At 43.4% G+C, this 16,202-nt stretch overlaps 1 long non-coding RNA gene across 1 annotated transcript in view; it reads left to right on the forward strand.

Annotated features, from left to right (window-relative positions):
- Window positions 1–2,685: 2,685 nt before the first annotated feature.
- The window catches only part of LOC126083118 (uncharacterized), a 53,954-nt gene continuing 40,437 nt past the window's right edge, over window positions 2,686–16,202 (forward strand). Inside the window, exon 1 of the long non-coding RNA XR_007518722.1 lies at window positions 2,686–3,179. This is a non-coding gene — a long non-coding RNA (uncharacterized LOC126083118). The remainder of the gene's footprint in view (window positions 3,180–16,202) is intronic.

The raw sequence follows: 16,202 nt of genomic DNA on the forward strand, positions 1-16,202 counted from the left end.
TGCGAACTGAAAGGTCAGCAGTTCAAACCCACCAGCTGCTTCATGGGAAAAAGATGTGGCAGCCTTTTTCCATAAAGATTTGCAGCCTTGTAAACTCTATATGACAGTTCTACTCTGTCCTATAGTGTCACTATGAGTTGGAATTGACTTGATGTAACTGAGTTTGGTTTTTGGTGGGTATATACAAATTGTTTTCTGATATAAAAATGCTTTTAAAAGTGTTTCTAGAAAAAAAAAACAAAAAGTATTGCAGAAACATGGCTTTAAGACCATTTTAAAGGAGAATTTGATCTGATGACTGTGAGCTGAGCTTGGTTTTAACCACGTAGCTCATGGTCACACATACCTAGACATTCAACAAGCATTTGATGAACGGATGAATAAATGAATGAATGAAATACCTGAGGTGGTCTTGGTTCCTTCAGTGAGCTGGAGCAGGGTGACAAGGATTTGGGGTGAGAGGATAGATGAACCATCCAGAAAGAGATCTGTCTGATGAGCAGGTTTTAAAGTCAACAGGAAAGAAAGTAGGAACCGACATCTGATTTTCGGGGTAAGTCTTTGTTCAACCTCAGAGCTCTGTGTGCAGGTGATAAGGTAACTTTTATTTTCCTTGTGTCTGGTCAAGGAGGCTTTTTGATTAATGTTTACAGGACAAAGAGAAAATAAGCATAAACAATGTCTGGCCTCCACAGGGAGAGGTTTTGGGTTGGATTTTTTTCTCCAGTTTTAGTAGGGCCTGTGACAGGGAAAAGGCATTATTAAATCTTTGCCAAATGACATTTTGAAACCCAGTCACGTTGGGATGTATGAGGACAGAGTCCCACGAAGGATGCACAGCTAAGGCCGAGTGAGTACTCTGGTGTCAAATGGTGTACCTGGCAGCATTCAAAATTTTCTCTATAATGGACCCAACTGTCTGCTCCTTCTTTAGATGAACCATTTTTGGAGCTAGAGGGAGGCAGGGACAGTTGCTGCTGTTCTGAGGGAAAATTCACATCAGTGGCTAGGACAGCCCCAGGCCTGTGGAAAACACTGTTTTGGAGACTGACAAACTTTGGTTTGAAGCCTGACACCCTAGTCTACCAGTGGGATCCTTGGGGGAGTTATACACAGTCCTCCATCTCTCAGAGTCAATTTAAACCCAAAAATATTTAACTCTCAGCCCTGAGGGAATGGCACCTAAACCAAACCAAACCCACTGCCATCGAGTTGATTCCAACTCATAGCGACCCTGTAGGACAGAGTAGAACTGCCCCATAGAGTATCCAAGGAGTGCTTGGTGGATTCGAACTGCCAACCTCTTGGTTAACAGCCATAGCACTTAACCACTATGCCACTAGGGTTTCCAGAATGGCACCTAGGAGAGACTAAAGGAGGCGAGGAGAGTAGAAGGTGAGAGAAAAAAGGTGGGGGAGCCTGGCTGCAAAGCCCAGGCCAGCATTAAAACCAAACTAGTTGCTGTTGAGTCAACCTCGACTCACGGCAGCCCCATGTGTGTCAGAGTAGCTCCACAGCGTTTTCAATGGTTGATTTTTCAGAGGTAGATCGTTCAGGTTTTTCTCCCAAGGCACCTCTGGGTGGACTCGAACCTCCAACCTTTTGGTTAGTAGCCAAGCATGTTAACCCCCTCAGGGTGTTCATGACCCAGGGACTCCTAGGCCAGCATTACCAGCTGGCAAGTCATATTTTCCATGCAAAGAGAATGTTGCAGGCAGGATCCTTGACAGGAGGAAGGTAGGGGAGGTCTTGTAGTCTGGAGTCCACAGATACAAATGAGACGGTCTGTAAACTTAGTTGGAAAAAATTACGCCCTTATTTTTGTTAACCTCTAACTGAAAATTAGCTTTCCCTTCAGTTAAGAATGTAGGTAATGAACCATAGTAGTATTAAAGGCACCTGTGACTATCACCAGTAGAATCACAGATACTTTCATACTCATGATATTTGTTGCAGATACCTAGAAATGTCACTTCCATTCATCCCATTTTCAAAATCACAGTTGTAATTAGACCTAGGTCTTATCATGTAATACATTAATAAGGTAGCATTTATATTCTATATCACAATTTGTTTTGATAACTATATTTCAATTTTGAAATATTAATAGTCCCTAGTACATTAAAACCTGATTCTGAAAAGCGTCCCATTGGCTTCCCCATACTTCCAGAGGAGTGAGTTGACGACACACAGAAAGGTTAAGAACCCAAAAGGCAGCCCACAAAGGAGAGGTTCTGAAAACACAAGATAGTTAAGTCCGTTTCTACATCATTTTCAGAAGACACAAAGCCCTTTGTTGTTGGTGTCTGTTGCCCTTTAAAGTTGATCAAGGGCCAATTTAGAGAACAGGATGGAGACGTAGGAGAAGAGTGGGCAGAGGGCCAGGGAGACAAAGAAAAGGAAGGTCACAACTGACGCTTTCACCACTAACACCCTCCCTGAGCACACAGATACCCACTGAATCTAAGTACATGCACTAGAGCTTTCGGGGGTGGGTGTTAACGCTGAACCAGCAGAGGCTGGAAGACCCTGGCCCCTTACCTACCTCTCATTCTGCCAGCATCAAGCTAGCTCCTTACAGCCTCTACAGCTGTCAGGCCTCAAACCCAGCCTGCTTCTAACACCTGCAGAGAGCTGCACAGCCTAACTGAAGAACTCTCAGACCCCAAACAACTTTTGTGCAAGAAGGTAGAGATAAACTCTATGGGCCTTTATTTGATTGCTCTACTGGTATTTGATGAGTGAATGTAGGAGCCGAATCTCAGTATTCTCAACACCACTTGAACTTTGCAGTTTCCCTAGTTCATTGAAAAAGGGCTATTGTAGAGTTTGGCCATGAGTCAAGGACACGTAGACTCTTGGGGCAATCACATTTCTCCAAGTCGGTCTGTGGGGGATGGAGGAAGGCTGTGGCTGGAGCCAACAGGAAGGGGCACAGACAGAGGAGAGTGGCTGGTGTGGCGCTGATTCCCCTGGGACTGGCTTGTATGGAAGGACAAAGCTGTGGGTTGTAGGGCTACTTCATTAAATTTACTGAACCAGAAATATTTCCCTAAGCAACCCCCAGCTAATTTGTAGATTAAGGAGAAATGGGAATTCTAGGAAGAAAATTGCAGTATCAACAGAGTCTCAAGGCTTCCTATAACATCTGGAAAAGCTGAGGTTTATATAGGGACATGGTAAGTAAAGACTGTATTCTTAATTTTTCCTAGGAATCTAATGCTGTTAAAAATAAAATAAAAGCCAAATCCACTTATTTGCTAAAGAGCAAATAGATGTGTGGCAGGTTGGGGAAGGGCTAGGGAAAGAAACTGTCAAGGAATAAGAGAATGCCGCCTTCAAGTGCCTAGAGATTAAAGTTTACTACAGGCAACCAGGGCAGTCGGGGAGAGGGGTGGGAAAGGAAGACACAATGCTTAGGCGACACTGAGTTTCTGTTAAGAGTAATGGAAAATTCAAGAATGGTTAGTGGTGATGGTTGAAATGGCAGATGTTGTGTTATCTATATATTTACCACAATAGCAAAAAGTGAAACTTAAAAAAAAAAAGACAGAACATCTCCTTTCTCCCCACCACCCACAAGAATACCCCCAAAATAGCTCCTGAATGGCAGGGAGGAACAGGCTTTAATAGAAATATGGCTACTGTTTATTAGGCACCTGCTACATAGTATTGCTTCATAAGATCCTCCACAACAATGCTATAAGGTAGGTACTATGAAGCTTTTTTTTTTAATTATTTTTATTGTACTTCAAGTGAAAGTTTACAAATCAAGTCAGTCTCTCATGTAAAAATTTATACACACCTTGCTATATACTCCTAATTGCTCCCCCCATAATGAGGCAGTACACTCCTTCCCTCTACTCTCTCTTTTCTAGTTCATTCGGCCAGCTTCTGACCCCCTCCGCCCACCCATCTCCCCTCCAGATAGGAGATACCAACATAGTCTCATGTGTCTACTTGATCCAAGAAGCTCACTCTTCACCAGTATCATTTTCTATCCCATTGTCCAGTTCAATCTCTGTCTAAAGAGTAGTTGACTTTGGGAATGGTTCCTGTCTTGGGCTAACAGAAGGTCTGGGGACCATGAGCACCAGGGTGCTTCTAGTCTCAGTCAGACCATTAAATCTGGTCTTTTTACAAGAATGTGGGGTCTCCATCCCACTGCTTTCCTGCTCCTTCGCGGGTTCTTTGTTGTGTTCCCTGTCAGGGCAGTCATCAGTTCATCTAGTTCTTCAGGTCTCAGGCTGATGTAGTCTGGTTTATGTGGCCCTTTCTGTCTCTTGGGCTGGTAATTACCTTGTGTCCTTGGTGTTCTTCATTCTCCTTTGGTCCAGGTGGGTTGAGACCAGTCGTTGCATCTTAGATGGCCGCTTGCTAGTGTTTTAGACCCCAGACGCCAGGCGCTCCTTGGAAACTCTGTGGGGCAGTTCTACTCTGTCCTATAGGGTTGCTAAGAGTCGGAATCGACTCAAAGGAACTGGGTTTTATATGCTGGGTACTGGAGATTCGAAGATAAATTAAGATATCGTCCTTTACATCAAGGAACTAACTTATAATCAGTGTTTGAGAAAACATAATTTGAGACAATAGCATTATTATGCACAAAGTATGTTGCAGATGGAGGGTTCACAGAGGTCAAGGATGGCTTCCTTGGGGAAATGACCCCTAGGCTGCACCTCAGAGGATACATAGATGTTTTCCAGGCAAAGAGTGGTGGGACAGGAAGAGGGGAATGTATGAGGAAAAAAACTTGGACCATGAAGGCAGCATGGAGTGGGTGGAGGGGAACTACAAATAGTTTCCATTTCTAGAGTGGAACATGAAAAATTGAGACTGTCAAAAATAGGCTAGAAATAAAGTGAGGAGGTCCAGAGGGGTCCTGGGTACCATGTTCAGGAGCTTGAACTCCATCCTGTAGGTGATGGGGAGCCATGTCTGAGGCTTAAGCAAAGGAGTAACATGGCAAGATTTGCTATATGCAGGGTGGATTAAACAGAGAAATATTTGGATTGTCAAGGATTCTCATAGCCCACACTGGGAACAATCTCAATGTTCAACAGTAGGGAAATGGTTCAATAAATTATGATTGCTCATACAATAGATTGTTACGCCACTATTGAAAGACACTTGTGCAAAGACTATTTAAAAATGAGTGAGAATGCTTAAGTTGTATAATCATTTTTGTCCCCTGTGATCCTGAAGGTTATGTGTCAACTTGGCTGGGCCATGATTCTCAGTGGTTTGGCAGTTATGATGTAGTTTGGCAGTTATATGATGAAGTGATCACTTCCATGATGAGATTTGGTATCATGTGATCAACTCCATGATGGGATCTGCTGTGAGTAGCCAATCAGTTGAAAGAGAGTTTCCTTGGGGCGTGGCCTGCATCAAATATATGAATGGACTTTTTGGCAAGAATCGTGGGCTTTTGCTTGCTGTGGATCCTGTAGTTGGGTCCTGTTCACCTGACCTCTGGTTCTTGGGACTTGAGCTAGCAGTTTACCTGCCATCTTGCTTGCTGATCTTGGGATTCGCCGATCTTCACAGCCTGTGAACAAGAGCCCTGCTGTCTGACCTGCAGCTATGTGAATCAAGAGAAGCCTCTATCCTGACCCATGGACTTGGGACGTTTCAGCCTCTACAACTAGGTGAACCATTTCCTTGATATAAATCTCTCTATATATATGTATATTTATGGAGCCCTGGTGGTGCAGTGGTCAAGAGCTTGACTGTTAACCAAGGGGTCAGCAGTATGAATCCACCAGCCACTCTTTGGAAACTCTGTGGGGAAATTCTACTCTGTCCTATAGGGTCACTATGAGTCAGAATCAATGTGATGGTAATGGATTTTTTTTTTTTAATACACTTTACTGGTTTTGCTTCACTAGAGAACCCAGCCTAAGATATTTGGTACCAAGAGTGGTTTTAAAAAAAAAAAAATTGGAAAGATGAGTTTTCTAAATTGGTTCTCAAGTCTGGTTAGTTAGGGATGCTGATGACTCTGCTTCTAGTAGTAAAGAAGGCACTGCTAAGCCATGGTGTGAGGTGGCAATACAAATATGTAAAATATCACCACCAATAGATCAGGTATTGATGAAAGGTGAGGCTCTGGGTGATTGCATGTATGATACCTCTCTGCAATTTTGTCAGAATGAGAAGTATAAGGAAGTTGGTTGGTTGGTCCCACTTTCACTAGACAAACTGATGAAAGAAAGAGAGGAGTTCAGGGCTTCAGAGTCAAAGCTCAAGTGTCATATAAATGACCTCAAAGTTTCCACTTGTTCCTTGAAAGAAATCCTTATTGTAGTAACAGAGCTGATACTGCCAAAAACCAAAGCCAGAGTCTTATTGTAAGAGTGGCTGAATTACAATGCCAACTCAATTGCCAACCTTGAGAGGTGTCTGAAGTTAAAATGAGGGCATTGATGGGGACAAATGGGATCCTGAAACTTGGAATGGGGACATATGGGCAGATAATCAGGAAGCTGGAGACACAGAGCCCCTAAATTCCATTGAATCACTCTTGCCAACAGAGCCAGCCCTCTCATTTCCATCTGCAGAGATTAATCCATGTTTGTCTGCTAAGACACCCTCCCCAGTAAAACCATTAGCCCTTCCACCCTCATCTAATGAGATTAACACAGCTGTGTCTAAAGAGACTTTGTCTGAATCATTGCCTGGGTCATCACCTGAGGCAGATGTTTTACAAGACTGAATGTTTTTAAAACACTTCCCCACCACCCATTTTGGCGTCTAGACCTATAACTAGAACTTAAGTCCCAGCAAGCCCCAAAAGGTAAAGTACAAAGTGTGACACAGTAGGAGATATGCTACAGTCCAAAAGAACTGCTTGACTTTTCTAATATGTACGAACAGAAACCTGGGGAATATGTGTGGGAATGGCATTTAAGGGTGTGGAATAATGTTGCAAGGAACATAAAGATGGATTGGTCTAAATTTATTGATATGGGCCCACTAAGCATAGATTTTTCATTCAACGTTTCAGCTTGAGAAGTTAGGAAAGGATCTAATAGTTTATTTGGTTGGGTGGCTGAAGCATGGGTTACACGGTGACCTACGCTAAGTCAAGTTTAATCACCAGAACTGCCTTGGTATACTGTAGAAGAAGGTATCCAAAGGCTTAGGGAAATTAGCATGATAAAGTGGATCTATCAGGTTAGACCCACAGACCCACATATGGACTGCCCAGAGGGCATACCTTTAACCACAACGGTGAGGACCAAATTCTTGAAGGGAGCCCTAAAATCCTTGAAGACTGCTGTGATTACTATTTTATGTAAGTCAGATTTGACAGTGGCAACTGTCCTAACTGAATTAAGACAGATAACTACAATGGGGCTGATTGGACCCTGTGGTAGTAGGGGCCAAGTGGCAGTACTGAACTGACAAAGACAAGGGTGGGTATGGTTACCATAATGGACACTGGAGTTAAAGCACTAATCAGAATAGTCTGACTTATATGGACTTATGGCATTGGCTACTTAGTCATGGTGTCCCTAGGAGAAAAATAGATAGGAAACCTACTAAATATTTACTTAATCTGTACAAGCAGAAGAATTCTAGGTCAAGTGAACAGCAGTCTAACTCAAATCACCAGAACACAGAGTCATGGCCCCTCAATCAATTCCAGACTTGAGCGTGTTTAGAGACCCACAGCCCCTTGAATAAAGGGAGGCCAGGTCCCCTTGAGGAAGGACTCCAACACACTTCCCGAAACTTATACTGTTAATCTTTCTCCTAGCCTTCCCCAAAGGAATCTACAGCCTTTTACGAGAGTGAGCATTCACTGGGGAAAAGGAAATAATCAGAATTTTCAGTGATTACTGGACACTGGCTCTGAAATAACACTAATTCCAGGAGACCCAAAACATCACTGTGATTTACCAGTCAGAGTGGCAGCATATGGAGGTCAGGTTATTAATGGAGTCTTAGCCCATGTCTGTCTCACAGTAGGTCTGGTGGGTCCCTGAACCCATCCTGTAGTGATTTCCCCAGCTCCATAACGCATAATTGGAATAGATATACTCGGCAATTGGGAGAACCCCCACATTGGATTCCTGACAAATGGAGTAAGGGCTATTATGGTAGGAAAAGCCAAATGGAAGCCAGTAGAACCGCCTCTACCTGGGAAAATAGTAAACCAAAGGCAATATCGCATTACTGGAGGGATTGCTGAGATTACTGTCACCATTAAGAACTTGAAGGATGCAGGTGTGGTGAGTTCCAACACATCCCCATTCAACTTGCCTGTTTGGTCTGTGCAAAAAACAGATGGATCTTGGAGAATAACAGTAGATTATTGTAAACTTAACCAGGTGGTAACTCCAATTGCAGCTGCTGTTTCAGATGTAATTTCATTGCTTAAGCAAATTAATAAATCTCCTGGTACCTGGTATGAACCTATTGATCTGGCCAATGCTTTTTTCTCCATACCTATTTTGAAGGACTACCAGAAACAGTTTGCCTTCGGCAGGCAAGGCCAGTAATACACCTTCAGCTGTCTACATCACGGCTATGTCAACTCTCTAGCCCTATGTCATAATTTAGTCCCCAGGGACCTTGATCACCTTTCCCTTCCACAAGACGTCAACACTGGTCCATTACATTGATGATATTATGTTGACTGGACCTAGTAAGGGAGAAGTGTCAATGACTCTGGACTTATTGGTAAGACATTTGCGTGCTAGGGGGTGGGAAATCAGTTCCACAAAACTCAGGCACCTTCTACCTTGGTGAAATTTCTAGGGGTCCAGTGGTGTTGGGCATGTCAAAATATTCCTTCTAAAGTGAAGGATAAGTTATTGGATCTGGTCTCTCCCACAACTAAAAAGGACGCACAAGGCCCAGCAGGCCTTTTCGGATTTTGGAGGCAGCATATTCCTCATTTGGGTGTGCTACTCTTGCCTATTTATCAACTGACTCGGAAAAATGCTAGTTTTGAATGGGGCCCATAACAAGAGAAGGCTCTTGTAAAAACGGCGTGGAGGCAATGTCTGACCTCTAACCTCATAAGAGGGAAGGAGAACCAAGACTAAAAGCCCAAAGCTGATTCCTGTGAGGCATGGGTCAGACATGCCTCCTCTCTCTGCCATCTTTACTAATTCTCATACCAACTGTCCCTTGGACAGCACTCTCTACTTCTCTTCTGGGTTCGATAATTCATTGCAGTTGTTGTTGTTAGGTGCTGTTGAGTCAGTTCCAACTCAGCGACTCTATACACAACAGAATGAAACTCTGCCCAGTCCTGCGCCATCCTTACAATCGTTATTATGCTTGAGCTCATTGTTGCAGCCACTGTGTCAATCCACCTCGTTGAGGGTCTTCCTCTTTTCCACTGACCCTGTATTTTACCACGCATGATGTCCTTCTCCAGGGACTGATCCCTCCTGACAATATGTCCAAAGTATGTAAGATACAGTCTCACCATCCTTGCTTCTGAGGAGCATTCTGGTTGTACTTCTTCTGAGACAGATTTGTTCATTCTTTTGGCGGTCTATAGTATATTCAATATTCTTTGCCAATATCACAATTCAAAGGCGTCAATTCTTCTTCAGTCTTCCTTGTTCATTCTCCAGCTTTCACATGCATATGATGTGATTGAAAAATACCATGGCTTGGATCAGGTGTACCTTAGTCTTCAAGGTGACATTTTTGCGTTTCAACACTTTAAAGAGGTCCTTTGCAGCAGATTGCACAATGCGATGTGTCTTTTGATTTCTCGGCTGCTGCTTCCATGGTTGTTGATTGTGGATCCAAGTAAAACAAAATCCTTGACAACTTCAATCTTTTCTCCATTTATCAAGATGTTGCTTATTGGTCCAGTTGTGAGGATTTTTGTTTTCTTTATGTTGAGGTGTAATCCATACTGAAGACTGTGGTCTTTGATCTTCACTAGTGCTTCAAGTCCTCTTCACTTTCAGCAAGCAAGGTTGTGTCATCTGCATAACGCAGGTTGTTAATGAGTCTTCCTCCAATCCTGATGCCCCGTTCTTCTTCATATAGTCCAGCTTCTTGTATTATTTGCTCAGCGTACAGATTGAATAGGTATGGTAAAAGGATACAACCCTGATGCACACCTATCCAGGCTTTAAACCACTCAGTATCCCCTTGTTCAATCCGAACAACTGCCTCTTGATCTATGTACAGGTTCCTCATGAGCACAATCAAGTGTTCTGGAATTCCCATTTTTCGCAATGTTGTCCATAATTTGTTATGATCCACACAGTCACATGCTTTTGCATAGTCAATAAAACACAGGTAAACATCCTTCTGGTGTTCTCTGCTTTCAGCCAGGATCTATTGACATCAGCAATGATATCCCTGGTTCTGTGTCCTCTTCTGAATCCAGCCTGAATTTCTGGTAGTTCCCTGTCAATATACTGCTGCAGCCGCTTTTGAATGATCTTCAGCAAAATTTTGCTTGCATGTAATATTGATGATATTGTTTGATAATTTATGCATTTGGTTGGATCATTTTTCTGGTGAATAGGCATAAATATGGATCTCTTCCAGACAGCTGGCCAGAAAGCTGTCTTCCATATTTGTTGGCATAGATGAGTGAGCACTTCAGCGCTGCATCTGTTTGTTGAAATATCTCAGTTGGTATTCCGTCAATTCCTGGAGTCTTGTTTTTCACCAGTGCCTTCAGTGCAGCTTGGACTTCTTCCTTCAGTACCATCAGTTCCTGATCATATGCTACCTCCTGAAATGGTTGAACGTCAACTAATTCTTTTTGGTATAATGACTCTGTGTATTCCTTCCATCTTCTTTTGCTGCTTTCTATGTCGTTTAATATTTTCCCTCTGGAATCCTTCAATATTGCAACTTGAGTCTTGAATTTTTTCTTCAGTCCTTTCAGCTTGAGAAATGCAGAGCGTGTTCTTCCCCTTTGGTTTTCTATCTCCAGCTCTTTGCACATGTCATTATAATACTTTATCTTCTTGAGCCACCCTTTGAAATCTTCTGTCCAGTTCTTTTACTTCATCATTTCTTCCTTTTGCTTTAGTTGCTCGATGTTTGAGAGCAAGTTTCAGAGTCTCCTCTGACATCCATCTTGGTCTTTTCTTTCCCATCTTGTCAATGACCTCTTGCTTTTTCATGTATGATGTCCTTGATGTCACTCCACAATTCGTCTGTCTTCGGTCATTAGTTTTCATTGTGTCAAATCTATTCTGGAGATGGTCTCTAAATTCAGGTGGGATATACTCAAGGTCATATTTTGGCTCTTGTGGGCTTCCTCTGATTTTCTTCAGTTTCAGCTTGAACTCACATATGAGCAATTGATGGTCTGTCCCACAGTCGTCCCCTGGCCTTGTTCTGACTGATGATATTGAGCTTTCCCACCTTTTCTTTCCACAGATGTAGTCGATTTGATTCCTGTGTATTCCTTCTGGTGAGGTCCATGTGTAGAGTCACCGTTTATTTTGGTGGAAAAAGGTATTTGCAATGAAGAAGTCATTGGTCTTGAAAAATTCTATCATTTGATCTCCGGCATTGTTTCTATTACCAAGACCATATTTTCCAACTACCAAAATCCTTCTTTGTTTCCAACTTTCACATTCCAATCACCTGAATTATCAATGCATCCTGGTTGCATGCTTGGTCAATTTCAGACTGCAGATGTGGATAAAAACCTTCAATTTTTTCATCTTTGGCCTTAGTGGTTGGTGCGTAAATTTGAATAATAGACATATTAACTGGTCTTCCTTGTAGCTGTGTAGATATTATCCTATCGCTGACAGCATTGTACTTCAGGATAGAACTTGAAATGTTCTTTTTGACGATGAATCCAACACCATTCCTCTTCAAGTTGTCATTCCTGGCATAGTAGACTATATGATTGCTTGATTCAAAATGGCCAGTACCAGTCCATCTCAGCTCATAATGCCTAGAATATCGATGTTTATGCATTCCATTTCATTGTTGATGATTTCCAATTTCCCTAGATTCATACTTTGTACATTCCAGGTTCCAATTAGTAATAGATGTTTGCAGCTGTTTCTTCTCATTTTGAGTTATGCCACATCAGCAAATGAAGGTCCCGAAAGCTTTATACCATCCATGTCATTAAGGCCGACTCTACTTTGAGGAGGCAGCTCTTCCACAGTCATCTTTTGAGTGACTTCTAACCTGGGGGCTTATCTTCCAGTGCTGTATCAGACAATGTTCCGCTGCTATTTATAAGGTTTTCACTGGCTAATTCTTTTCAGATGTAGACCGTTGGGTCCTTCTTCCAGTCTGTCTTAGTCTGGAAGCTCAGCTGAAACCTATCCTCCATGGGTGACCCTGCTGGTATCTGAATACTGGTGGCATAGCTTCCAGTATCACAGCAACATGCAAGCCCTCACAGTACAACAAACTGACAGACACGTTCATTGCAGTGGCCACACAGAACTCACAGACCATACTCAGGATTATGGGGTTTATTAGGGAAGTAAGTTACAATTCAGGCTCTGGAACACTTAGGATACAGTTCTTCGATCATAGTAGCCTATTCCCAATCATGTTTGCAGGGACACCTCTTGCTGACCTTAGGCCTCTTCCCAAAGGCACTCAGCTTTCTCTCTCAATGGGCTGGGAGGCCCACTGTGCTGTCTCCTGCTGCCTGGTCTCTGCTCCAGGGACTCTACTGCCACCACTTCTTACTGTCTTCAGAGTTACAGCTTACTCTTTCTCTTTCAGTCTCCTGCTTCCAGGAGCTTCTCAGCGCAGGGATCCTGGGTCCAAAGGGACTCACTCTCTGCTCCTAGCTGTTCTTCCATGGTGGTGATAGGACCCTCTACTCTGCTCTGGAATTCGCTTTCTTTTAAGGCAAAACTGACCAATCCCCTTGCTGGGCCACAATTACCCTATCACACAGTCCTGTGCAATCACCTAGGTGGGAGTTACAAGACTATGGCTAGAAAGGCCACACACAATTAATCCACCACAGCACTGTAACAGGGTCAAGCTGCTGTGCAATGGTGCTTGAAGTATCAGTGGTGGATAGAGATACTGTTTGGAGTCTTTGGCAGGCCGCTGTTGGTGAATCACAGTGCAGACCCTTAGGATTTTGGAGCAAAGCCCTGCCATCCTCTGCAGATAACTACTCTCCTTTTGGGAAACAGCTTTTGGCTTGTTACTGGGCCTTAGCTGAGACTAAACACTTAACCACGGAACACCAAGTCACCACGCAGCCTGCACTGCCCATCGTGAATTGGGTGTTGTCTGACCCACAGAACCATAAAAGTTGGACATGCACGGCAGCACTCCATCATTAAATGGAAGTGGTATATACATGATTGGACCCAAGAAGGACCTGAAGGAAGTGGCCCAAATGCCCATGGTCTTTACTCCTTTCACATTGCCTTTCATCTCCCAGTCTGTATCTATGGCCTTATGTGGAGTTCCTTATGATCAACTGACCGAGGGAGAGAAAAATTGTGCCTGGTTTACAGATGGTCCTGCGCGATATGCAGGCACCACTCAAAAGTGGACAGCCTCAGCACTACATCCCCCTTCTGGGAGCTCCCTGAAGGACAGTGGTGAAGGGAAATCCTCCCAGTGGGCAGAACTTTGAGCAGTGCACCTGGTTGTTTGTTTTTCTTGGGAGGAGAAATGGCTAAATGTGCAACTATATACTGATTTATGGGCTGTGGCCAATGGTTTGGCTGGATGGTCAGCAAGTTGGAAGGAACATGATTGGAAAATTGGAGACAAGGAAGTATGGGGAAGAGGTATGTGGATAGACCTCTCTGAATAGGCCAAAGAAGTGAGGATATTTGGGTCCCATGTGAATGCTCACCAAAGGGTAACTTCAGCAGAGGAGGATTTTAATGATCAAGTGGATAAGATGACGCATTCTGTGGAAACCAGTCATCCTCTTTCCTCGGCCACTCCTGTCATTGCTCAATGAGCTCATGAACAAAGTGGCTGTGGTGGCAGGGATGAAGGTTATGCCTGGGCTCAGCAACATGGACTTCCACTCACCAAGGCTGACTTAGCTACAGCCACTGCTGAGTGCCAACCTGCCAGCAGCAGAGACCAACACTGAGTCCCTGATATGGCACCATTCCTCTAGATGATCAGCCAGCAACCTGGTGGCAAGTTGATTACATCAGACCACTTCCATCATGGAATGGGGAGTGTTTTGTTCTTACTGGAGCAGACACTCTGGATATGGATTTGCCTTTCCTGCAAGTGATGTTTCTGCCAAAACTACTATCGGTGGACTTACAGAATGCCTTATCCACCATCATGGTATCCCACACAGCATAACTTCAGATCAAGGGATCCACTTCACAACAAATGAAGTACAGCAATGGGTAGATGCTCATGGAATTCTCTGGTTTTACCATGTTCCCCATCATTCTGAAGCAGCTGGCTTGATAGAACAATGGAACAGCCTTCTAAAGACATAATTATGATGCCAGCTAGGTGACAATACCTTCCAGCATTGGGGTAATGTTCTCCTGGTGGCTATATATGCATCTAACATATGGTGCTGGTTCTCCTATAGGCAGGCATGAGTCCAGGCATCAAGGGGTGGAAATGGGAGTGGTACCACCACTACTACCCCTAGTGACCCATTCTTAAAATTTTTGCTTCTTGTCCCTGAGAACTTATGCTGTACAGGTCTAGAGGTCTTAATTCCAAAGGGAGGAATGTTCCCACCCGGAGACACATCACTGATTCCATTGAACTGAAAGCTAAGAATGTCACCTGGCCACTTTGGGCTCCTTTTGACTCTGGATCAATAAGCAAAGAAGGGAGTTACCATACTGGCTGGTATGATTGATCCTGATGACCAAGAGGAAATCAGATTGATATCATGTAATGGAGGTAAAGAGTGTGCCTGGAATGCAGGAGATCCCTTAGGGTGTCTCCTAGTACTACCATGCCCTGTGTTTAAAGTCAACGGAAAAGTACAGCAACCCAATTCCGACATTACCAGTAACGGCCCAGACCCTTCAGGAATGAGGCGTGGGTCACCCCACCAGGCAAAGAACCACGACCAGCTGAGGTGCTTGCTGAGGACAAAGGGAATACGGAATGGGTGGTAGAAGAAGGTACTTTAATAAGAGTTATGACCAGTTGCAGAAACAAGGACTGTAATTGTTTTATTTCTTCTTTGTATGTGTGCATTAAATATTTTTGTTTTCTTCTTTGTATAAGATGTAAACAGGGCTTTTTCATATTCAGTCATATGTGTCTTCATTGTATCATGTTAGGCACAGGTATGACTTTATAATTGTCTTTATTCAGAGATTGTGTGTGGTTTAAGGAGATGTTTACAGGTGCCAAGTTGACAAGCGGTGGACTGTGATTGTTAAAGTTATGTGTCAACTTAGCTAGGCCATTATTCTCAGTGGTTTGGCAGTCATATGATGTTGTGATCACTTCTGTGATGAGATTTGACATAATGCGATCACCTCCATGATGGTATCTGCTATTAGTAGCCAGTCAGTTGAAAGGGAGTTTCCTTGGTGTGTGGCCTGCGTCAAATATATGAATGGGCTTTTTGGCAAGACTTGTGGGCTTTTGCTTGCTCTGGATCCCGCAGCTGGCTCCTGTTCATATGACCTCCAATTCTTGGGACTTGAGCTAGCAGTTTACCTGCCGTCTTACTTGCTGATATTGGGATTTGCCAATCATGGCAGCCTTTGAGCAAGAACCCTGTTGTCTTACCTGCTGATCTAGGATTTACCAGCCCCTGCAGCTACATGAATCAGTAGAAGCCTCTATCCTGACCCACAGTCTTGGGATGTTCCATTTCCTTGATATAAATCTCTCTATATACATATATGCTTTACTGGGTTTTGCTTCTTTAGAGAACCCAGCCTAAGACATCCCCTCTTTTCATTTAACATGCGGGATATACAGCAAGATTCCAATTTTATGTAAAAGATGTCCATCAAAAAAAGCAATCAACAATTTAATAGATTAGTAATTCTGGAGAGAAATGAAGAGGGCCTAAACTAGGGCAATGATTAAAAGGACCTAGAGAAAGGGGCAGAACAGAGAAATGTTTAGGAGGCAAAAATCACTAGACTTGGTGACTAATGGGAGGTATAGGTGAGGAAGAGAGAGGCACCTGGGGAAACTTGTTTGACTTGGTCAGCTTGGGTGGCTTGGATGAGGATGGTGCCATTGACCAAGTCAGAGAACACAGGGAGCCCAGAAGTTTAGGGAGGAGGGTG

The sequence above is a fragment of the Elephas maximus genome, chromosome 9 (genome assembly GCF_024166365.1).
Source record: "Elephas maximus indicus isolate mEleMax1 chromosome 9, mEleMax1 primary haplotype, whole genome shotgun sequence".
Classification (NCBI taxonomy): Eukaryota; Metazoa; Chordata; class Mammalia; order Proboscidea; family Elephantidae; genus Elephas; species Elephas maximus.